Here is a 24230-nt window from a genome sequence, read left to right as displayed (position 1 = left end):
GAATCCTTTCCCTAGGATTCAGACCTGAGTGGCCCAGAATGTGGCTAAGACATGAGATGCAGAGGCCTCCCTCCAGGTGGGTGAGCTAGGAGCACTTCTGGGATTGTACATGAGAGCTAGGGGAAACTTGGTTTAGAGAGTGGGGAGGAAGAGTGGTGCTGAGCAGGGCAGTCCCGAAGTCTCTAGCAGTCGTCAGCTGATGGGTGACCAGGACTAAGGGTGGCCTCCAGTCCTGCTGTGGCACTGTCCCCATGCTCTTGACTTGAATCTGTCCATAAGCCCAACTGCCATGGAGACTCACATATTTTGGCTTGGTCTCTAGCTGGTAGCACTATTGGGAGGTGATGTGAACTTCAGGAGGAGATGGCTACCTGTGGTTGTCAACTAATTAAGGTATCTCTTAATCGTTATGCTGCCTATACCCTGCCATTCTCCACCCACAGCAGATGCTAACTTCTCTGGCTGTCCAACAGGGACTCTTCGGGTAGCTTCTAGGCTTTCAGAGCTGAATTGAGACTGCTGAGCCATCCAGCTTCATGGCTTAAGCAGATACTGAGTTCTCAGCCTCTCTAGCATGCAGATAGCCCCAGTTGGATTTCCTAGCTCCTATCATGTAAGTCAATCTAATGAACCCCTTCCTATAATATGTATGTGAGGTTGGAGAGATGGCTCAGTCACTAAGAGCTCGCTCTGCAATCATGAAGATCAGAGTCCAGATCCCAGCACCCACATAACAAGGTCATTTGTGGTGTGTAAACACCTGCAACTCTAGCCCCCAGGAAACTGACACCTTCTTCAGGTCTCTGCATGTGCATAGGCATGTATACCCATATATGTGTGTCTTAATTAGGGTTTCTATTGGCTATTAAAATAGCCAATTTCTTTTAAAATCCAAAGTCTTTTAAAATTCAAAGTCTCTCAGTTGTGGACTCCAATAAAACAAAAAATAAACCAAATGCTTTCTTACCTCAAGAGGGAAAAATCAGAGCACAGTCACAGTCAAATCAAAACAAAACCAAACTCCAGCTGTCCAATGCCTGGAATCTACTCACAATCTTCTGGACTCCTTCAAAGGGGTTGGGTCACTTTCCAGGCTCTGCCCTCTGTCGCACACACAACATGTGTTCTAGGCTCCAGCTGACTCCACTCCACTGTGGCTGCTGTTCTTGGTGGTCATCCCATGGTACTGGCATCTCCCAAACTATAGGGTCCCTTACTTCAGCTGGGCTGCACTTTCACTAATAACCTGTCATAGGCCCTTTTCATAGTGCCAAGCCTCAACTTTTCTGCATGACCCCTTCGATTCTGGGCCTTCAACTGCCACTGAGGCTACACGTTCACCAGTGGCTTCTCACAGTGCCAAGCTTCAGCTGCTCCCCATGACCCCTTCACGCCTTCAAAACCAGTACCAGCTGGGTGACTCTAACACATTACCAATTCTGGCTGCCAACACAAGGTACAACCTTGGCTTCCTCTGGAACTTTGCATCTCTGTGCTCTCAGGAAACACTTCCCAAGAGATTTCACCTCAGTGCTTCCGGTCTCTTCTTAATCACCACTAATTTCTTAGCTCCAGCTAACCAGCATCAATTTTCCTAGTAATGCAAAGGTTTCACCTCAGTGGTTCTAGAAACTCAATTCAAAACAGCAAACAGCCCTGATAGAGTCTTTAAACTTCCCTCTGAAACTTAACAGGCCAGGCTTCCATCTTGCTCTGATCTCAACATTCTTGTCTTCCATACTCCCACAGAACATCCCACTGAGCTCTCAAACACTCAGTGGCTTGTCTATCCCCAAGTTCCTAAGTCCTTCCACACTACTCTCCAAAACATGGTAAGGTCTGTCACAGAAATACCCCACAATCCCAGTACCAATTTGTCTTAATTTGGGTTTCTATTACTGCAACGAAATACCATGACCAAAAAGTAAGTTGGGGAAGAAAGGGTTTATTTGGCTTACACTTTCATATCACTGTTCATTATTAAAGGAAGTCAGGATAGGAACTCAAACAGCGGAGGATCCTGGAGGCAGAAGCTGATGCAGAAGTCATGGAGGGGCGCTGCTTATTGACTTACTTCACAAGGCTTGCTTTGCTTGCTTTCTTATAGAACCCCTGACTACCAGCCCAGGGATGGCACTACCCACAATGGGCTGGGTTCTCGCACATCAATCAGTAATTTTAAAAATGCCTTACTTTGCTGTGGAATGTCTTTCTATATGCTGTGAATATGTGTGGCTCCCACTGGATAGTAAATAAAGCTATTTTGGCCTATGGCAAGAAAGTTTATAGCCAGGTGGGAAATCCAAGCAGAGGTACAGAAAGAAGAAGGACTGAGTAGGGAGAGACAGCAGCCTGCAGATGAAGGAGCAACAAGATGTCAGCAGACTGGTAACGCCACAGCCACGTGGCAACATATAGATTTATAGAAATAGGTTAATTTAAGATGAAAGAGCTAGCTAGTAAGAAGCTAAAGCCACAGGCCATAAGTTTCTAATTAACATAAGCCTCTGACTAATAATTTTATAAGTGTCTGCGGGACTGCAGGACTGCAGGACCGGGTGGGAGAGATTTGCCCTGACCATAGGGCCAGGTGACACAGATTCATCCAGACTGCTGGGCAAGGCAGGACCAGAGAAACTTCTGTCTACATTACTTGTGGATGTATTTTCTCAACTGAGGCTCCTTCCTCTCTGATGACTCTAGCTTGTGTCAAGTTGACACAAGACCAGACAGTACAATGTGCATACACATAAACAACAAAATCTTTTTAAAATATAGTATGTGTGCTGGACAGTTTTTTGTCAACTTGACACAAGCTAGAGTCATCTGAGAAGAGGGAACCTCAATCATGAAAATGCCTCAATAAGATCAGGTTGCAGTAAAGCCTGTAGGACATTTTCTTAATTAGTGATTGATGGGGGAGGGCCCAGCCCATTGCTGGTGGGGCCATCCCTGAGCTGGTGGGTTCTATAAGCAAGGAGGCTGAGCAAGCCAGAGAGAGAAGCTTCTGCATCAGCTTCTGCCTACAAGTGCCTACCTTGCTTGAGTTCCTGTCCTGACTTCCTTTGATGATGAACTATGATATGGAAGGCAAGCCCAATAAACCCTTTCCTCCCCCACTTACTTTTTGGTCAGGGTGTTTCATCTTAGCAATAGAAACTCTAACTAAGACAGTATGCATAGTATGCATGTATTCTCTCTCATGGTGTGTGTGTGTGTGTGTGATCTAGGTCCTTGCACATGCTAGGAAAGTTCTCTATCTTGGAGCGACAGCTTCATCCCTGACATTTAAATATCCCTGTCACTCACTTTATCACTCACAGAAAGAATGCAGTATCTTTTGAATACTGACATTTTTAAGTGACATTTTCAGTATCCGATAGTGCTCTCACCTCAGCTATTCACCATGTGCAAAGCACAGAAGCTAGGCCTCTGTGTGCAGCCATCCACACGGCTTCCTCTCAGCTTGTGTGTTTATCTCATGGTCTGCACTAATTTTATCTGAACATAACATGCAGATGCTTCTCCCTCCAAATAAATCCATCATCTGGTGAAAAAACAGAAGGCAGAAAACTCACTGAGCCCACGTGGCCTCTGTACATCCTTGCTCAGTCACCCAGAGCATCAGTTCTTTCCTGACATCACCACAGGCCACCTATGACCTGCAGCCTGTGAAGATGGGCAGCTTTGAAGGAGAGTGTAGTGGTATTGTGTTCCCCAAAATATTGTGTACCCTAATAAACTTATCTGGGGTCAGAGAACAGAATAGCCACTAGATACAAAGGCTAGAAAATGGTGGCACTCACACCTTTAATCCTAGCATTCCAGAGGCAGAAATCCCTCTGGATCTCTGTGAGTTCAAGGCCACATTGGAAACAGCCAGGCATGGTGACACACGCCTTTAATCCCAAGAAGTGAGCCTTTAATCCCAGAGGGTGATGGCAGAAAGCAGAAAGATATATAAGGCATGAAGACCAGAAACTAGAAGCATTTGGCTGGTTAAGCTTTTAGGCTTTTGAGCAGCAGTTCAGCTGAGATCCATTTGGATGAGGACTCAGAAGCTTCCAGTCTCAGGAAACAGGATCAGCTGAGGAACTGGCAAGGTGAGGTAGCTGTGGCTTGTTCTGCTTCTCTGATCTTTGAGCATTCACCCAAATAACTGGCCTCAGGTTTGATTTTATTATTAAGTACCTTTGAGATTCATGCTACAGGAGAGTCCTAGTAGGTAGGTAAAACCCCAAGTTGGAAACTCCAAGAATGTTTTCTGCTAAATGTGTATCACTCTGCACCATCACCATGTTAGGAAAGTAGAAGGCCAGCTGAGCTAGGGTAGTCTGCACTCATACTGCATAAATAATGCATAAAATGATTTATTTTACTTGAAGGATGAGCAATTCTTCCTCACCATTCTATGTTCTGCATTCTTCTCAGGAGCCACCAGCATTGTGATTTCAACAGGACTGAGCAATGCCTTGTGGCTTAGCCAAGATGAAGCCAGGCCTGGTGTCACTGTTTCTCAGAAATGGCCACATTGCATGCCCCTTTGCTGTAGCCAAAGCAAAGGCCCCTAAGCTAAGGTAGGGTGGTTTCTCCTTCTAGAGTTGGCCTTCCCATCCTTCTCATTTAGCATCCTGTTCCCACCTGCCACTCCAGAGCAGAAATGACCTGAAGCTGGGCACAAGGCAATCTAGTCTCCTTTGTCACTGGTCAGCCTGGCCTCTCTGATCTGAGGCCAGTGCCCTTTACAGTGGCCCTTCTTCAGCCTGGATATATCACCTGCAGCACAGGCAAACTCCACCAACATGTGACTTGGTCCCTTATATCCAGACTTTGTCCCCTTGATCTCCTTGTTCTATGAAAACAGTTCCACGCTGATGTGTTTTGGCTTATTTGTGAAAATTTTGGTGTCTCAGAAATGAGTTCTTTTTCTTCGCTCTTCCTCTCGACCAGTGCTGAACTTCAGTCCTTTGTGTGAATTTTGGGATCAGTTTGGTGCAACTCTTGGAAAGCCCTCAGGAGTTTTACTCAGAGTGATGTTCCATTTGTAGATGAGGTTGGCAAGAATGGAACTGGCATTATGATATCCTTGACAATCTTCTGATTTATTGACACAGTGTGGTCTTACTTGGTCAGTGTGAGATCTATATTTGACAGTTTTCTTACAGCTTTGTGGTGTTGTTGTTAGATCTGGGGACCTAACCATGTTGTTGCAATTGCAAACAATTAGTAGTTTTTACCTTCAGATTTTTTCCCCAGGGGACAGTCTTATTGCATATATAAAGGCAGTTTTCTAGAATCCTGTCCATTTTTCTTTCTCTCTAATATTCCTTCCTGCTCCACTTTCCCTCCCTCTCTCTGCCTCTCCCTTCTTCCTTCTTTTCTTCCTTTCCTCTGTCCCTCCCCTCTCCCTCTTTTTCCCCCTTCTGAATCTCTCTTTTCTTATCTTTCTATTATTCAGTTGACTAGAATTACAGTACAGAATTTACCAGAAGTATCGATAGATGACACGTCTAAGGATTGCTTATATTTTTAGGTAATTTTTAAATGATATGTTAGACCTTTGCACTTCTGAGATAAATGCAATTTAAGTAATATGTGGTGGAACTGGCCTGGAATTACTCCTAGCCCTTGAGACTGGGCAGAGAGAATTAAGAGTTCAAGGTAATGATACATCCCAAACAAACAAACCAGCTAACAAGCCACCGATATCATAAGTTGAGAAAACCATTACAGTTGTTTTATTAATTTTGCAATATTTTGTAATGCTAACTGCCCAGCCAGGAGAGGGTGGCTGGTCAGTGGGCCATAAGGAAAGAGCTTAAAGGAGACAATGCCTAAGAAACCAGGTGCTGCCTCCTCCCCCTCCCTGTCATCCCTGTCCTGTTGGAACTGTGGCCTTGTGTTTTGTTCTGTAGTTGCTTTGGGGCAAAGCACTGTTCTTATCATCTCCGTGGTTCCCTGTGCCCATTGGAACAGAGCCCTGAAGGGGCCAAGTACCACTGGAACCTCTACTCTGTCTGGCTAGGACCATTGCCAAGGCTCAGGTGGCAACAGCCACTCATTTGTTGGAAAGGAATCCCAGTGTCCTGGGGTGCACACACATGGCCACTGAGGAATGCAGCCTGACAGTCCAGAGACAGCCAGGATGTGTCTCAGGAACATTCTCTCTCCCCAGGCACAAGGTTTATTGGCTCTGAAGGTGTTCCCTGTCCAACTGGAAAAACCAGTGCTGCTGCCAGGGTCTTGGTAACCACTGGACAAAAAGTGCCTCCAGGTGCAGGTAGTAAGCAGAGAAGCTGGATAGCCCAATAAACAGAGTGGACCCGCTGCATTCCTGAATGAGTGGAATGACAGGAAGATCCCTGGGAAGGGGAGGGAGTCTCACACCTCACAGCCTCCCTTATACTCTCCCAGATGCCTCTGGGCCCCAAGGAAATCAGGACTCACTGTCCCATCCCCACCCCCTTCCTGCTACCCCCCATTACCTCCTATTCATGCCAGCTGCCCTTCTTCCCAGGTTCCAAGTAGAGCAAGCAGGTCATCTTCTGGTAAATTTACTCCTGGCTAGCACTTTCTCTGGGGTCTAGAAATAATGTCAAAAGATGTGGAGTCCCAACAGAGTAATCTGGAGACATGGGGTCACCTTCAGGGTGCCAGTCAGGCATCAGCTTGCTGGACAATTTCCATATAAGGAGGGGCCATCCTGGCCTCTACAGTCACACCTGGGCAACATGGTCCCCTGTTCACCTGGTGCAGTTTAACTATACTGCAGGAGATTCAATGGGTACGGGCTGATCAAGACCCTGGGCTGTTCTGATACTACACTCACCTCAGGCCTCCTCTGAACCACAGTGATGCCAATATCTACCACCATTGTTGTTTCAAGAACCTAACTGGGGAAATAAGCATGTGGCTCAGTTGGTAGAATGTTTACCTAGAAAGCGTGACGCCTTGGGCTTCATCCCAGCATCACATAAGCCAAGTGCAATGGCACACAGATGTAATCCCAGCACTTGGGAGGTGAAGGCAGGGGAATCAGGAGTTCAAGGTTATCCCCAGCTAGACAGCAAGTCTGAGGCCAGCCTGGGCTACATGAAACCCTGTCTTAAAAAGGAGAGGCGGTGGCAGATGGCTCACCAGATGAACCTGAGTTTGATCCCAGAACTCATATAGATGTGGAAGAAGAAAACTGACTCCACAGAATTGTTCCCTGGTGTTGACACATGTGTTGTGGGATGTGTACCCATGTGCACACATCTTAAATACACTGAGAATAACAAACTAAATACAAATATACATGAAAGGTTTCTGTACCCTGATATTAAGGCTTTCTATGCAGTAATCCAAATCAAACCGAATTAAGAATAAAAGTCCAGGTTTAATGAGTAAAATGCCCCCCAAGATGGTTTTTTGGCCCCCAGAGAGGAGAAGGAGAGAAGAGATTGAAAAATCACATGGCTGTTCTTTAGGGGACAGTTTAAATACCCTGTAGGTGTGGTCTTGAGCATCTCTGGAGGAGGAGCTACCATTTGGCTGGTTTTCTGAGAGGGGGCAAGGTATGGGGCGGGAGTGCTGAGGTGGAGCTTCCACCTGAACATCCCAGACTCCTTGGGGGTTCATGTCTGGCCACTTCCTTCAGGCATGGAATAACATGGGGAGGGGGAGTCGGGGAGTCAGTGGGCTCACGCTCAGCGGGAGGGGTGAAGAAGCATTCAGTTAGCTGCCATCCTGGAGATTTTGGAAATCTGTTTCTTGAGTTGCTAGGAGAAAAAAATAATTATCATCAGGTCTACGAACAGGACTAGCCATGGCAAGAGTGGAGACTGTCAGCAAGAATGGAATGGAGAGGTGTCCTGGTTGTACTGGCAAAGATGAATGTGCAAGGCAGAAGAGCAGATAGGCCCTTCATCTTGGAAAGCTGGAGGGTGGAGGGTCCCAGCTGCTGGTCAGACCATGTATCCTGAATCGGTGCCTGCTTGAGCCTGGAGAGATGGTACCAGCATTGGTGTCCCAGGAGCTTAGCGGCCGAAGGGGCTTGAGAGACTTAGGAGCTAGCTGTTTGAGGAGCACTTGGTCCCCTCCACCCCTGGGGAGAGTGGGGCAGGCTCAGGGGCAGTTGGGTCTGTTGGTGGGGGGCAGGGATAGGCTACAGAGAAGGAGGTCATCTATGTAGTGGAGGAGTGTGCTAGGACTGGAGTAGAAAGATCTACAAAGGTAGAAAGATCCCGAGCCAAAGCTTGGCCAAAGAAATGAGGGCTGTCCGGGAAACCCTGAGGGAGCACAGTCCATGTACGCTGTCTGGAGGACCCAGCGTCAGGGTCCTCCTAGGTGAAGGCAAAGAGGAAGTATGAGTCAGAGTGTAAAGGGACAGTTTAAAAGGCGTCTTTCAGGTCCAGGGCAGTAAAGTGGGAGGTGGCAGGAGGAATGTTAGACAGGAGGTTGGGGATCCTCCAAAGTCCTTTTTAATTTCTTTCTAATATCTGGCTCTGACTGAGAAATTAAATTGGCGGGCAGAACTGCTGGGGAGGCTGGGTCAAGGCGAGTATACTGAACTAAGGTCTCTTGTAATCGATTTAGAAAAATGGCCAAATTTTCTTCAGCTCATTGTGTACTCTTAGAGCTTATCAAAATTAACAACTTTGTCCGAGACCATCTCCATACCCTGAAGGAGGCAGCAGATCATGAGGTCCCTTTCCTGGTGGCCATTCTGACCCGGTTGGTAGTCCCAGTAGGGCCGTCACATCACAACGAAGACCATATTGTACTCTAGGTGGGTCTGGTCTGCATACTGTCTCACTGCTGCCTGAACTTGACCTCGATCCTCCAGAGTGAGAGTGGAGGTCTGGATGACATAGAGGTCATGCCAGGTCAGATTGGGAAAGATAACAAGACACCTTGATTTAAACAGAAGGATTAGCAGAGAAGAACCCAACGGAGAAGGGGGCATGAACTGTGGGGGGCCATCCCTCACATTTCCCCAGAGTACTCCTGAGTAGAAGCAGCAGGAAATGTTAGTTAGAAGGATAGAGGGGAGAGAAAGCGATAGAAAAGACAGGATAGCCTCAAGAGGGCCTGGATCCTAATCCATGGGCCTCGACTGTCTCTGCCTAGGGTATTTAAAGGAATGCCAAGGGGTGGAGCAAAAGACCTTCCCCTAGTACAGCCAAGTGCAGACCATCTCAGACACCTGTAGGTAGAGTTTTCCTGCCTGGCCCACAGTCAGGGCAAATCTCTTTCACCTGCCAGTCCCACAGCCGTCAGACCCGACCAAGTAAACACAGAGACTTGTATTGGTTTCAAACTGTATGGCCATGGCAGGCTTCTTGCTAACTGTTCTTTCAGCTTAAATTAATCCATTTTTATAAATCTATACCTTGCCACATGGCTCGTGGCTTACCGGCATCTTCACATGCTGTTTCTCATCGTGGCGGCTGGCAGTGTCTCTCTGACTCAGCCTTCCACTTCCCAGCTTTATTCTCCTCCTTGTCCCGCCTACACTTCCTGCCTAGCCAATGGCCAATCAGTGTTTTAATTATTGACTAATCAGCAACACATTTGACATACAGAACATCCCACAGCACTTCCCCCCTTTTTTTTAAAAAAAAAAAAAGGAAGGTTTTAACCTTAAAGTAAAATTACATATAATTTGGGAATTTGGGCGTAGCTTCTCTTACTACTTCCTGCTGGAGGGGGGCGCTGTATCTTATGGGGATACAAAGAAAATTTTAGGATCATGGAAAAGTCCATGAGGGTGTATCGTCTGAGCCAGTTGCCTTCAAACCATTCTGGATGTTGGATCATCTGGGCCATGGTGTCATCGGAGACTTTTCAGGGGGTCTTGGCTGGTCAAACCTGATGTATCTTAATCTGGAACAAATCCATAGCCTCTGGCTTTCTGTGGGAACAAAAGCAGAGTCTCCTTTCCAAAGTAACATATCCTTATATCCAAATTTTGAAGTCAAGGTACCTTTAAAATATACATATTGGCATAACTCAACAGCTTTTACAATCAAATGTTTTTCTGCAGTTAAAAGTCCCAAAGACAACACAATGCAGATTCTCTGTGTAATATCCATTTTTACGTGGCTTATTTTTTATACTACCTTTACTGTCTCTTTAAAGACTTTATTTTTTAAAACTATGTATTTATTTCTATAACTCTATATATCATCTTTTTTGTCTCTTTCAAGCCTACGTATCTTTTACACACATTGTAAACTATTACATCTGAATCTGTCTTATTGTGAATCTATTGCCTTAAACTGCAGCAGCTGTGGCTGCTGGATCCACCCACCTCAGCTTCCCAACATGGCCATGGTTTACCGCCAGCTCTGGGAGCTATCGGGGGTCTATGCTTTTAGCCAAGCAGCGTGTAGCCCAGAAACCTCCCCTTTTGCTCTGCACCAGCAAAGGCTAAATCCACTATGCAGCTCAAAGTGCCACTTGCAAAGGCCTCATTCCTGCCATAGGCAGGTCGAGCACGCACGCTAGGAACCCACCAGTAGCTCAAACCAGCAGCTGCCGCTCATTTGAGAGAGACAATTAGGAACTGTTTTTAGCTCCGTTTTAGAATCTTTTCTCAGGTTTTTAGGTGGAAACTCTTGCCCCACGTTGGGCGCCATCTGTAGGTAGAGTTTTCCTGCCTGGCCCACAGTCAGGGCAAATCTCTTTCACCTGCCAGTCCCACAGCCGTCAGACCCGACCAAGTAAACACAGAGACTTGTATTGGTTTCAAACTGTATGGCCATGGCAGGCTTCTTGCTAACTGTTCTTTCAGCTTAAATTAATCCATTTTTATAAATCTATACCTTGCCACATGGCTCGTGGCTTACCGGCATCTTCACATGCTGTTTCTCATCGTGGCGGCTGGCAGTGTCTCTCTGACTCAGCCTTCCACTTCCCAGCTTTATTCTCCTCCTTGTCCCGCCTACACTTCCTGCCTAGCCAATGGCCAATCAGTGTTTTAATTATTGACTAATCAGCAACACATTTGACATACAGAACATCCCACAGCAGACACCTGCACTCAGGCCCATGGTCCAATCATCTTCTTTATGCAGACCTGCTGGGTAAAGCCACCAGGAAACCTAAAATGGGCTCCAACAATGAACTCCAACAATTCAACTGGTTCCAGCCTCCTCTCAGAGAGGGCAGAAGAGGGCAAGAGTCTGCCAAGACCAGGTGTGAGAAGATACCGGAGAGATTTGGGCGGGGGGGAGTGTGTAGAAGAGACCAGGTTGTGGCATTGAAGGACAGGGAGGGGCAGTGGGATGGAGGGGAAGAGAGGCATGTGGGTAAGGAGGAGGAAGTTGGTCATCACCTTTGTTCCAGAGGAGGAAGAAGAGGAGAGGGGTGGATAGAGGGAGGAATGTGAGGAATGTTGGCCACTGAATGGAACATGTGGCAGCATGGGGGGGGGCGCGGGGGTGGGGGGTAGCCAGGGTTCAGGGGAGTGGGTCAGTGTCTCCAGTGGCATGGTCAGGGCAGAATGTTCAGGATCTCAGTTGCCAGATGAGCAGGAATCTGGAGGCTCTATGATCCTAGCCAACAAGACCTGAGCTGTGGGACACAGGCTGCTGAAGGAAGGGAACACAGAACCCAAAAACTGTGGACATGGGGCAGTTCTGACCACTTATCTCCATGCCAGCAAAAATTTTCAAGATCATGGAGGATGGTAAATTCAAAAGTTCCTTCCAGTGGCCCTCTTGATTGGTTATCAAAAGCGTATTGTGGCCAGGCCTTAGTGCACAGAAAAATCAGGTGTTCAGGACATAAGCTATCAGATAGCCCCAATCTAAACAGATTTTGTGAAAGGCACCCCAAAGGTGTTTGGGGATCTGGCCTAGACCTGCAGCTGCCCATATAACAAGCCTGTGCCAGAACTTGAAGTCTAAAGCAATACATCCACTGTGATAGGCTTTGGGGGAAAAAAGGGTGTGTGTGGGATGTGCCTTTGAGCAAAACGTCTTCTACAGAAGAGGTGCCATGGAACAAAGCTGGTCTTTGCTCCAGTAATGGGTCAGGGATGTTAGGATCCTGCCCTCACTTGGGCACACTCGCAGCTGGGGGTCTTGCGTTATCAGGGGGTGCTGATGGCTATGTACACACCTTAAAAAGCTGGACGCGGACCCCCACCCTCTCTCTGTGTTCTCTCTCTGTTCCTGCTGCTCCCGCCATCTTTCTTTCTCTCCAGGCCTGGCTCTTCTCCCTCCTATCCCCTCCTTCTTTCTAAAAAAGCTCTTTGTAACTCTGCTAGTTGTGACTGTGGCCCTATCATAACCATCAAGGGGTCCTGTCACAGCCATGTCTTTGTCAGGGTGCCCTGAAAGTCAGAAGAGGTCCTGGGCCTCTAAGGCAATGACTTGGAACAGGCAACTTATTGGGCCAAAAGCTGATCTAGTCTGGTGGAGAGCAGGTGTGAGGAGAGGAGTGTTTTCCCACCACGTGGCTGAGGGCCAATGGGGAAAAATCAACCCCTAGGCAGCCAACCTACCAGATGAAAGGTTTCTGTACCCTGATATTAAGGCTTTCTGCCAACACAGTAATCCAAATCAAACCAAATTAAGAATAAAAGTCCAGGTTTCATGAGTAAAACACTCCTGGATTATTTTTCAGCCCCCAGAAAGGAGACGGGGAGAAGAGACTGGAAAAACCACATGGCTGTTCTCTAGAGGGCAGTTTAAATACCCTGTAGGTGTGGTCTTGAGCATCTCTGGGGGAGGAGCCACTGTTTGGCTGGTTTTCTGAGATGGGGCAAGGTTTGGAGAGAAAGAGATTGGGGGGAGGCTGAGGTGGAGCTTCCATCTGAACAACACACATACCATCAACTCCCCCTTCTAATTCCATTTTCCTGTTGCTTTGGTTATCCTTTGTGTATTGAGCTGAATGAACCAGCATGGCCTGCTGACATTCATTTGTCCTCTAAACTCCACCCTGGTAAAATGGAGCTTAGCTAGTATCCTTGAGGAAATTGCATTAGCCTGCTTTCTCAGTTACTGTTCTATTGCTGTGACAAAATAGTATGGCCAAGCCGGGTGGTGGTGGCACATGCCTTTAATCCCAGCACTTGGGAGGCAGAGCCAGGTGGATCTCTGTGAGGCCAGCCTGGTCTACAGAGAAAGATCCAGGACAGGCTCCAAAACTACACAGAGAAACCCAGTCTCAAAAAAACAAAACAAAACAAAACAAAAAAAAACCTAAAACAACAACAACAAAAACCAATACGGCCAAGGCAACCTATAAGAGAAAGTATCAGGAACTTGAAGCAGCTAGTCACATCTATGGTCAAGAGCAGAGAGACAGAATAAATGTATGCTCATACTCGGCTTGATTTCTTTTTTAAAATTAATTAATTAATTAATTTTCTTGAGACAGGGTCTCTCTATAGACAGTAGTTTTGACTGGCCTCAAATTTACAGAGATCCATCTGCTTCTGCCTCCCAAGTGCTAGTATTGAAGGTGTGCACCACCACACCTGGTCTTTTTTCTAATGTGTAAGAGTATTTTGCAAGTGAAATCCACGAGAGTCTATTTAAGGAGTCTCAGGGATTTATTAAGATATGAAGTGGGAAATTTATTCACAAATACAGGATATGGTAAAGCCAGTTTCATAGTCCTTGGAAAGCTGGGGACCAATCACATGCTGCTTGCTGCTTCATATCACCTGACCTGGTCTTCACTACCCGAGAGACTACTCCACTCGACTCCCTCTGCTTTTAAGGGGTCATGTACGCAGACAGAAAGCCACACCCTAGGGTTTGTACCCCCAAAGCCATTGGCAGAATGAATTCCCACAACAATGTTTTGCTTGCATGTATGTCTGTGCACCGAATGGAACCCTGGTGCACAGAGAAGTCAGAAGAGAGCATAGGATCCCCAGAAACTGGAGTTATGGATGCTTACAACACCATGTGGGTGTTGGGACTCCAACTCAGGTCTTCTGTAAGAGAAACAACTTCTCTTAACTGCTGAGATATCTCTCTAGCCCAAACTTCTCTACTCTTACATAGTTCTGGACTCCTTGCCTACACAATGTTGTTACCCATAATGGGTGGGTTTTACCACCTCAATTAACATAATCAAGATAATCCCCACAGACATGACCACAGGTCACCCTGATCTAGGCAACCCCTCATTGAGACTCTCTTCTAGAGACTCTAGTTTGTGTCAAGTTGACAAACTAACCATTGCTGTGTGTGTGTGTGGTACAAGTGTACATGTGCCATAATGTTTGTTTGGAGACCAGAGGACAATCTACACGTTGGTCTTGCTTTCTACCTTATCTGAGACTGGGTCTCTTGTTATACTTTGTACACCATGCTGGCTAGCTGGTGAGCTTCCAGATATTCTCCAGTCTCCATTCCCCATCTCAGGATAGGAGTGATGGGTTTACAGATATGTACTGCCATATTTGACTTTATATGGAGTTTGTGGATCTAAGCTCAGGTTATCAGTGCTGCACTGTGTCACTTCCACAGCCCAGAGGTGACTTTTATGGTAGTCTAACTCAAGCAGTTCAAGAAGAAAAATGGCACCACAGGAACTCTTCTTCAGTATCAGCACACACATAGCAGTGTTTAACAATGATTATCATGGAAGGCAAAAGCCCAGTGTCAGTGGCCCACATGGCCATCTCCACATTAGGTAACCCACATGTCAAGACAACAGGACAAGGAATGTACGGTATGGCTTGTGCAGGCACCCTGGTATTCCCATGGAAGACAGGGGCTACAGTGGGGGAGTCACAATGCTGAGTTGGCCCTTACCTTCCAGGCTGAGAGCTGACTTCTCAGCCCACATGGAAACAGATGTTCCTTGGGGACTCCTCTCATTCTCCAAGCCAGGACACCACTGAGAGAGTACGCAGGTGTACTCAGGGCCAAGAGCCTCAGCTTCTCCCAGGCCCAGAGCAACACAGTCTCTGGAGGCAAAGCCAAGAGATTTGCAAATTTCTAATCTGAACTTCTAGGTGACCCCAATATAGTGTGGAATATTAGAAATAACTACTGAACATATTACACCTCTTATGTGCATACTTACACACATGCATATACATACACAGTTCCTACCTACATGTACATATACATATATACATACCCTCCCACATGCATCTACATATACATTTACACTCCTTCTATATTCATATGTATGTATACATATATATATATATATTCATGCACACAGTTCCACATGCATGCATGCATACATGCATACATCTACCTCTTCTACATTCATATGTATGTATACATATATATTCATGCACACATTTCCACATGTATGTATACAAATACATATGCACATACATATACACACATCCCTCTCACATGCATATATATGCACATGGCCCTGGAAGGCAGCCCCATTCAGAACTCCCGGGAGACTTTGCCTTTCTCTGTGCAAAAGGCCACAGAGGGGTTTCTCCAGGTACATTCTGAATACAGTTTCACATTTTTTGACAGGTATTTTGGGAGAAAATATGTCCCTGACCGCAGGCACTCTGGATCTGAAGCAAGGCCGGGAGGCGTGCATCTCCAGCATTGCACCTGGGATTTAGTTCCTCTCTGTTTACATTGAAGTGATTGAGACTAACTGGAGGCATTTGACTCACACTCAGGAGTTTGCATGCATGCATATAAACACAGCACACCACCTACATACATGCTTTCACACACACACATATCCAAACCTGTATGAAACTTTGAGTGGAATGGGGTCTTGGGAAGAAGAGATACCTTCCTCTGTTTGTTACATGAAGTACAGTCAGGATGGGCATCAGTCTTCCTCTGCAAGCCAGTGTTGTTCACATGTTAGTCCCAAGTTTCAGTCTTCAGCCCCCACTCTGCAGCCACATTAGCAGAGGCCCAACTAGGCCAGTGTGCCTTTCGTAGATGAAACATATGAAAAAACCCTCCACTCTTGAGACAGCCTGAAGACTGTTATTTCCAGAGGGGAGGGAGGGGTCACCTCCTGTTTTTCTTTTCTCTTTGGACTCCCCAACAGTCAGGCTTCTGTGCTTAGCACTTGTGAAGGTTGCTGTCACCGACAGTGTCATCAGCTTGTTTTCACCCTAGGGATTCCAGGTCGTCTCTGGTCCCTCTGACTTTATTGGGCACCTTTAAACCCTCTTCTCTTTCCTCACCCATCTTTCAGGAGCACTGCTGCCCAGGGCCTCTTCTGCATCAATGAGCCATTTCTGTTAGCCTGTCCTGGAGGTTTCTGCCAATCTTCCCTCACAGGCCTGTCTGAGTTCCATCCATGGCTGCACCCTTCCTGGTGGCTTATTCAAGGCCTGGCTTTAGGCATACTCCTTGTTGATAACTCCCAGCCCCTCTATCCATTCCTGAACTCCACTCAAGTCCAGAAACCCCCGTGGCACAGCAAATTTAACATTCAAGATGAGGGCCTGATCTCTTTCTTCATCTGTGTTTCCATCTGTCTTGTCAAAGTCAAACAATGATGCAGAGACAAGATGGGTGTCTTAGGGTTTCTATTGCTGTGATGAAATACCGTGACCAAAAAGGAAGTTCGGGAAGAAAGGGTTTGTTTGGCTTACATTTCCATATCACTGCTCATTATTGAAGGAAGTCAGGACAGGAACTCAAATAGGGCTGGAACCTTAAGGCAGGAGCTGATGCAGAGGCCATGGAGGAGTGCTGCTTACTGGCTTGCTCCTCATGGCCTGCTCAGCCTGCTTTCTTAGTGAACCCAGGACCACCAGTCCAAGGATGGCACCACCCACTATGGCCTGCACTCTCCTCCATCAATCAACAATGAAGAAAAATCCTGCAGGCCTGTTTACAGCCCAGTCTTATTGAGGCTTTTTCTCAATTGAGGCTTCCTCTTCTCCAATGACTCTAGCTTGTGTCAAGTTGACATAATACTAGCCAGCACAATGCCTAATGGGAAGAGCATTCATTTGGGAATGAAGGACAGTATTGCAGGCCTCAGCATTCATTTCATTGGCAAGTGTTTTGAGGAGCTTTTGGGTTCTTACTGATGAGCATAAGCACATGTACAGAGTCTGCAGGCCACCCCACAGCTCTATGGAATCAGACATGTGTGGAGTCCACACGCTAGCTAACAGCTCCATGGACAGGTGCTCAGAGGGAAACAGCCTTACAGATAAAGCAGGTTGCTTCATCAGATTAACCTGGGGACAGTTCCTGGAATTATCATTGGTGACCTGAGCATTTGTCTCTGTGGGATCCCTTTTCCCCAACCTACCTCCTTTCAGATGGAATGACAAGAATGGTTGATACAATTTACGCAGTCAACAGAAAATCCCATCCTCCAGCTGTGCAACCTAAAATCTCCCAAGACTTTAATCTCCTCTTTCCTCTTAGCCACAGTGTGTGTTGGGAATCTCCAGCTTGGGCCCTATTCCAAACCTCACCCAGATGTTCTGCTGGGAACTCGACTCCACTCCTCCCATTCCAAACCCTGCCCTCAGAACATGCCAAGCAGCTCCTCCCCCAGCGCTCCTCAAGACCAAGCTTACAGGGTATTTAAGGTCCAGTCCATAGACCTTCCATGTGGTTTCTCTTCTCCTTAGATCACCCAGGGATGCTTTGCTCATTAAATCTGGACTTTTAATTCAGTTTGATTTGGCTTATTTCATCAATAGAGAAACCCACAACTGGGGTTTTTCAGTATACTTATCAGTGTGCCCATAGCAGTCCAACCTCAACCCCCACATGCTCCATTCCTGTTTGGATGCTCTAGGAAGTGAGGAAGTGAGGAAGTGAAGAAAGTGTATGCCTGGGTCTCTCCTGTTCCCTACAATTCATTTTTTTAAATTAAAAAAATCCATTTATTTATTGTGTGTATGTTTACGTGCATGTGCACATGCTTGTGTCCAGTCGGAGGACAACTTGCAGAAATTTGTTCTCTCCTTCCATCATGTAAGTCCTGAGGATTGAACTCAGGTCATCAGGCTTGGCAGAGAACACTTTTACCCACTAAACCATCTTGTCAGCCCCCCCCCCCAGTTCATTCCTACAACACAGAATCCCCCAGGTTATGGGATTTCTCTGTTCTTGTCCAACTCAACACAAAGCAAACTATTCCTGGTATCTTTATGGCTCTCCCCACTCCTATGGGGAAATTCTTTTCCTGATGGGCACCTGTTGCTTCTCCTGGCCTATACCTAGCCTGGGATTCTTTTGTTCTTCAACACATAACACTGTCTGGATCACATGATTATTGTTTGTTTCTTCCGTCTCTATTGCAGTAGGAGAAAGGAGGTGTTCTTCCCTCTCTGAAATTGGCAGCACAGGTGGACTGTGGGGATGTGGGGTCCCTGCCATCATCTTCTCAAGGACTCCAGGCTAAGGAAATCAGGAGGTACCCCAGGAAAGCAGAGATGTTTCACTTTCCTGGCAGTGACTTCTGAGTTTCACAGTCCATCTGTGGAAGACACAGGTCACCTGGACCTTGATGCAGAGCATCAGGCTTTGGCTGGGCCCTGGCACCTTTGGGGACAGCTCAGGACATAGTGGTGTTCTAGCTCCAGGCAGACCTGGCACCTTGTGCCTAAAGGAAGCTAACTGTCTCTGCCCTCCCCCGGAATACTTCTGCTAGCTGTTGAGAGCATATGGGGACCTGGGTTTAGTGTGAAATCCCCTGGTTTTAAGCAGATAACTCAACTGTTTTTAAAATGCCTGGTTTCAGCAAAACATGTACGTCACTTTGCCCACTATAACCAACTTGAGTCTAGATCAATCTCAAGGTGATTGATGGAGTGGCTTTGGTCCAAAGGTAGAACACTGGCCTAGCATGTACAGTACCCTGGGGTCCACGTTTAATACTGTAACTATATATATGTACACACATAATACATAAATGTGAAGTTGATTGTTTATTATTAATCATTTGTTTATATTCTACTTTCTCTTTTGTTTCTAGTGGTACTGGGGCTTGATCCTAGGGCTTCATGCAATATATGCAAGGACTGTGCCACAGAACTGTATCTCTGCCCCTCAATTTTGGTTTGTTGCAACAAGATCTTTGTATTTAGCTCAGGCTGGCCTCTAACTCTAGATTCTCTAACCTCAGCCTCCTGAGTGATAAGATTGTAGGCACAAGCCACCACACCCAGCTTGACTAGGGTGTTTCTGAAAACTGACACTTTTATTTTTGCCCTACTGTCATGTACTTAAGCCAAAGAAAAAGTAAGATTAAAAACAAACAAACACCCCCCCCCCCCAAAAAAAAAAGTGAGGCAGTGGTGGTGCACACCTTTATTCCCAGAGCTCTGGAGGCAGAGGCAGGTAGATCTCTGTGAGTTCAAGGACAGCCTGGTCTATAAAGCAAGTTCCAGGAGAGCTAGAGCTGTTACACAGAGAAACCCTGTTCTCCCTCCCCCGAAGAAAAAACCAAAAACCAAACAAACAAGCAAACAAAAAACCGAAACAAAACCCTATAATCGCAGCACTCAGGAGGCTGAGGCAGGAAGACTGTGAGTTCAAAGACAGCCTGAGTTACATATTGAGACTCTGTCTAACAAGATAAAGCACATCAAACAAAAGAGCTGATCCAATATTACAATCTAGATTGAAGAGAGCAGAGCTGTAATGTTCAAATTCTCTGGGCTAGAGACCGGCATAGACACAGAACTTCACCCATGTTTTCCTGAGACTTTCATATGATCTATAACAAATCACCATTTGCACAAGATATCTTATGACATCGGCTGGGAACTGTCACATTGAGTGTGCACACCTCTTATGACAACAAATGCGAACAATGCTTCTTCTGGTTGTACAGTACACAACCTATTCCACCCACCATGTCAAACACAGCCCTATAGCACTCAGCTGTTTGAATTCTCTGTTCTTTGGGAAATATGCCTTGAATGTGCTTAGCCCTGTGGGGTTTGCAAGTTTCTCCTTCATCACAGGTTCATTCATTCCTCTGTCCAGACGCACATCCTACTGTGCCAGTGTTGTGGCTACAGGAAATCACTGTCTCCAACTTGCCTATAGAGCAAGCACCAGAAGCATTCCTCAGTGCTCTGGCCTAAGAAGTGCCTGGAGCTCAGAGATGCACTACTGATATGTCCCCAACATCTTCCTCTGCGTCGTTTGGGAGGTGGTGTCCTCACCCCTGCCCAGAGCCTCCAGGTCTCAGCTCTACTCTTCTCAGGACACTACAAGGCTGGGATGCCCTGGAGGGAGTGCTCTTTCTGCAAGGCTCCCCACCGCCACGCCAAGCTGCACACAGCTTCACTGAGGTGGTTTTGTAGCTCTCAAGCTCTTACACTACCATCAGGGCTGCTCATTAGGTGCACATGCTTGTCAACCCTCTGCAAGCCCTTTAGTATAGTACACACCCTGTAGCTCACTGGATGCATTTTCGCAAGGGTCCCAGATATTCTCACACTGACTTTCACACAGATATTTTTCCTAAGGAGTCACAAGTGACTGCTGAAGGACACATGGACAAAGGGAGGGAGCAGCTTTTACTTTTACCTCTTCTCCTTTAGAGTAGAACTGCCATTCTGTGTTTTAAAAGACAGTTTCCACTCAGGACCAAAGATATTCATAGCTGGAAACAAAAGCACTATTTTATTTTCTTTATTAGTTTTATTGGGCACTAATAACAGTGTGCAAATGTCATTGTCTATTTACACACAGCCATTCTAGTTTGTCAAACTAGATGGTTTGTCACCACCATCTTCTATGGCAAGTCCCCAAGTGGAAAGATGATGGCAAGCGCTTGCTGTGTGACCAAACTGTACCATGCCCTGACCCTTCCTGAATACTACTTGCTGCTGTGGAAAATCCTGTTTTGGTCAGTGTATCTGAAATCCCGCTTTTGGTCCCAGGTTTTCACTATGCTCAGAGGTTGTGTGGTCACCCTGGCCTGCCCTTGGAGATGTCCCAGTTGGAGGCTTGGCTCTGATAAACCAAACATTGGATATAGCTCCCAGAAAGGGGTGGAGATCATGGAAAGGGTAGGGTTGGGTGGGTGGGCTTTTTCTGGGGCAATGGTGGTTTTGTGTGGAGGATGGAAGACGGAGGAGGAAGGAGATGTGCTGAGAACCTACATGGAATGTCTCTGTGTTGAGGAGCCGTGGTGGTGATACATCACAGGATCCATTACTCTGGCTCCAGATCATGACCAGAAGCTGACCAACACACAGAGAGAGCCTGTATACTCGGGAGAATTGGGCTATCTCACTCCCCATTCCATCCCTGCCACAAGGGTCAGAGGCTCACGGAGAGAGAAGCCTGCTAGCACAGAAACTCAACTGAATAGAAGAAAAAGCATCAGAAGAGCCTGTGAAAAGACAGGTGAAAAGCCAAGGGTGGCCCATGAATCTACTTTGGTCTGGGGGGGGGGATGGGAGGTCTCTGAGGGAGGTCCTGCTCCTCTAAAAGGGTCTGCAACAGGTTCTGCCCTCACTACGACACACCAGCTGGGAAAGCACCAGCCAGGGCCTAGCCTCCACTCCACATCCTCCCTGTGCAAGGAACTTGTCTGACCAGAACTCTGGCCCTAGTAACTCAGTCTGTGGGGAGCCAGACAGGGATCCAAGGAGCCTTCACTGCCACATCAGCATCATCTAACCAGGAAAGTCTGCACCCCCACCTGAAGGCCAGTGCCAGACGCTTGCCAGGCAACAGGAAGAAGGTGTCATGTAGGGAAGAAAGTCCTGAGCACTAGACAAAGGGAATGACTTGAGAGCAGAGTTGGGGACAAATGTTCACTGGTACTGCTCAGGACAGCAGGGCAGGGATGATGGCCAATGTTATATATTGTCTCCCCTTGCCCAGTAGATCTTCATTGCAGTGAACATATTTTCCCTCCAACTTTGAACCTGTGTTGGAAAAAGTTGTTCTTAGTTACACCTACAGCCAGCCTCGAAGAGCCCTTCCCCAGTGAGAGGACTGCACCATGAGCAGCTGAGATTAAGGGGGACTCTGGAGGACAGTGAGTGTGGCCTGGGCTTTCTCTTTCATTGTCACCATTACTGCCTGTGCCCTCACAAACACCCTTTCCCTCTGTGCTTGTTTCCTTTTGGACTCTGGAGCAGAAGGGATCTGGAAGACTTAAGGTCCCTAGGAACAGAACAAACATATCAACAAAGGACCCTTCTCATGTCCTGGAGCCAGGAATCCCAGCCCCTGGCTCCTAGCTGATGGCTCCTAGCTGGTAGTCCTAGCTGTGGTCTTGGTTCCATCTGGTACACATCTAACTGTGTGACATAATCAAGTTCTGTGCCTTCTCTAAACTCCAATGTCCTTGATGGGAAATAAGGAAGTCAATACACCTATCTCACCATGGGGTAATGTAAACTTCAATGTGCTAACTGGCAGAGTGGATGTTCAATAAAAGGTAATTATTTTTACAGTGAACACACGGAGCCTTGGCAATGGACTTACAGCTGGCTTTAATCACAGAACAACAAATACTAATATTAAAACTCCTCTTTTTTAAACTTCTAGGGCATAAAGGCTTGTATGAATCTTCATTTACCTGAGCAATACTGTATATATTTGGGACCTCACCCATTCTTTGGAGATGAAGACCTCTGCATACCAGAAGTTACCTCCATATTTTTCTTAAGACATGCAAAATGCTCTACTGGAACCATTATGTCTAGGAGTAGCTTCTGCTATTTCCCAGATTCCAACTCTCTTGCATGATCATGAGCACTGTGGGAATCCAGGAGCTGCTTAATATCAAAACCAAAGTGCAAAACTTTCCATCTAAGCAATGTTAGGCCAAATATACTTTTTAAGATTTTTATTTTTAATTATGTATTTACATGGGTGTCTGTGTATAGGCTTGTGCAGTGTCCATGGAGGCCAGAAGACAGTGTTAGAGTCCCTGGAACTGGAGTTACAGACGGTTGTGAGCCATCTGACCTGGGTGTTGGAAATTCAATCCTCTGCAAGAGGAATATCCACTGAGTACTGGTTAGTTATTTTGTCAACTTGGCACAAGCTAGAGTTAGCTGTGAAAAGGGAACCACAATTGAAACACCTCCATAAGACTGGTTTGTAGGCAAGTCTATGGGACATTTTCTTAGTTAGTGATTGAGGTGGGAAGGCCCTGCCCATTGTGAGTGGTTCCATTCCTGGGTTGGTGATCCTGGGTGCTATAAGAAAGCAGGCTGAGTTCCATGGAGAGCAAGCCAATAGCATTCCTTCACAGACTCTGCATCAGATCCTGCCTTCAGGTTCATGCACTGAGTTTCTGCCTTGACTTCTCTGGACAGGAGACGATAAACTGTTAGCTGAAATAAACCCTTTCCTCCCAGAGTTGCTTTTGGTCATGGTGTTTTATCACAGCAGGGGAAAACCTAATTGAGCAATTTCTCAGAGGATGTTTTACTATTGACATACCATGAGTGATCACATTATCCTCACCAAGGAACTTCTTCTGGGATATGCACATTCTAAAATAAATTAGCTAGCTGGATGTGGTGGTGAATATCTTAATCCCAACACTTGGGAGACAGAGGCCAGAGAAGCTCTGAGTTCAAGGCTGGAAGATAAATTTAAAAAAAAAAGCAAGCAAACAAACAAAATCCTTCAGTAGCCTATAACCTCAGTGAAATGTCTAGGAGTTCAGTGGTATAGGGATGCTGAGATACCCCTTTTAAAGTTGAAATAGGAGGTCCTCTATGCGAGTAAAACAGAGGTATGGTCCTAGTAGGCTTACCTGGATTCTGGAGGTAATAAATTCCTCATTTAGGTGTGTTACTCTGGCTCACTTATTGAGTCACCCACAAAGTTTTCAAATTTGAGTGGAATTAAGCCAGGAGGGTCTACAACAGATGCAGGCTGCTGTGTAGGCTGCTCTCCCAACACATTCTGGAGCTAGAGATATCAGCAGCAGATAAGGTGCTGTGTGGAACCTCCCACAGGTCCTCTTGATTGGCCCACAGCAATACCCTTAGAATCTGAAGCAGATCCCAGGATAACTCTTGTCCTTCTGAAATATAGCTCTTGGTCTGCTGCTAGGCCTTAGTGGAAACCGAGCATTTGACTATGTGTCACCACATTTCCACCTGTGACCTGCCCTGTCCTTCATGAACTGGGTCTTCCCTGACTCGTGAAGCAGGAAAGCTTGGTACTCAGGAGCAATTTATCATCACATGGAAGGAGGGTACATGTGGTCAGGGGAGAGAGGTCCTGTTGGCATAAGTTATATAGAAGTGGCCCTAATGCCCAGGACTCTGGCCCTGCTATGCCACCAGTTCTATCCTAGCATGTGCATGT

Source organism: Peromyscus californicus, unplaced genomic scaffold (assembly GCF_007827085.1).
Source record: "Peromyscus californicus insignis strain IS unplaced genomic scaffold, ASM782708v3 Scaffold_16__1_contigs__length_79575227, whole genome shotgun sequence".
Lineage (NCBI taxonomy): Eukaryota > Metazoa > Chordata > Mammalia > Rodentia > Cricetidae > Peromyscus > Peromyscus californicus.
The sequence above is the reverse complement of the archived record's forward strand: the minus strand, read 5'-3'. Positions refer to the sequence as shown.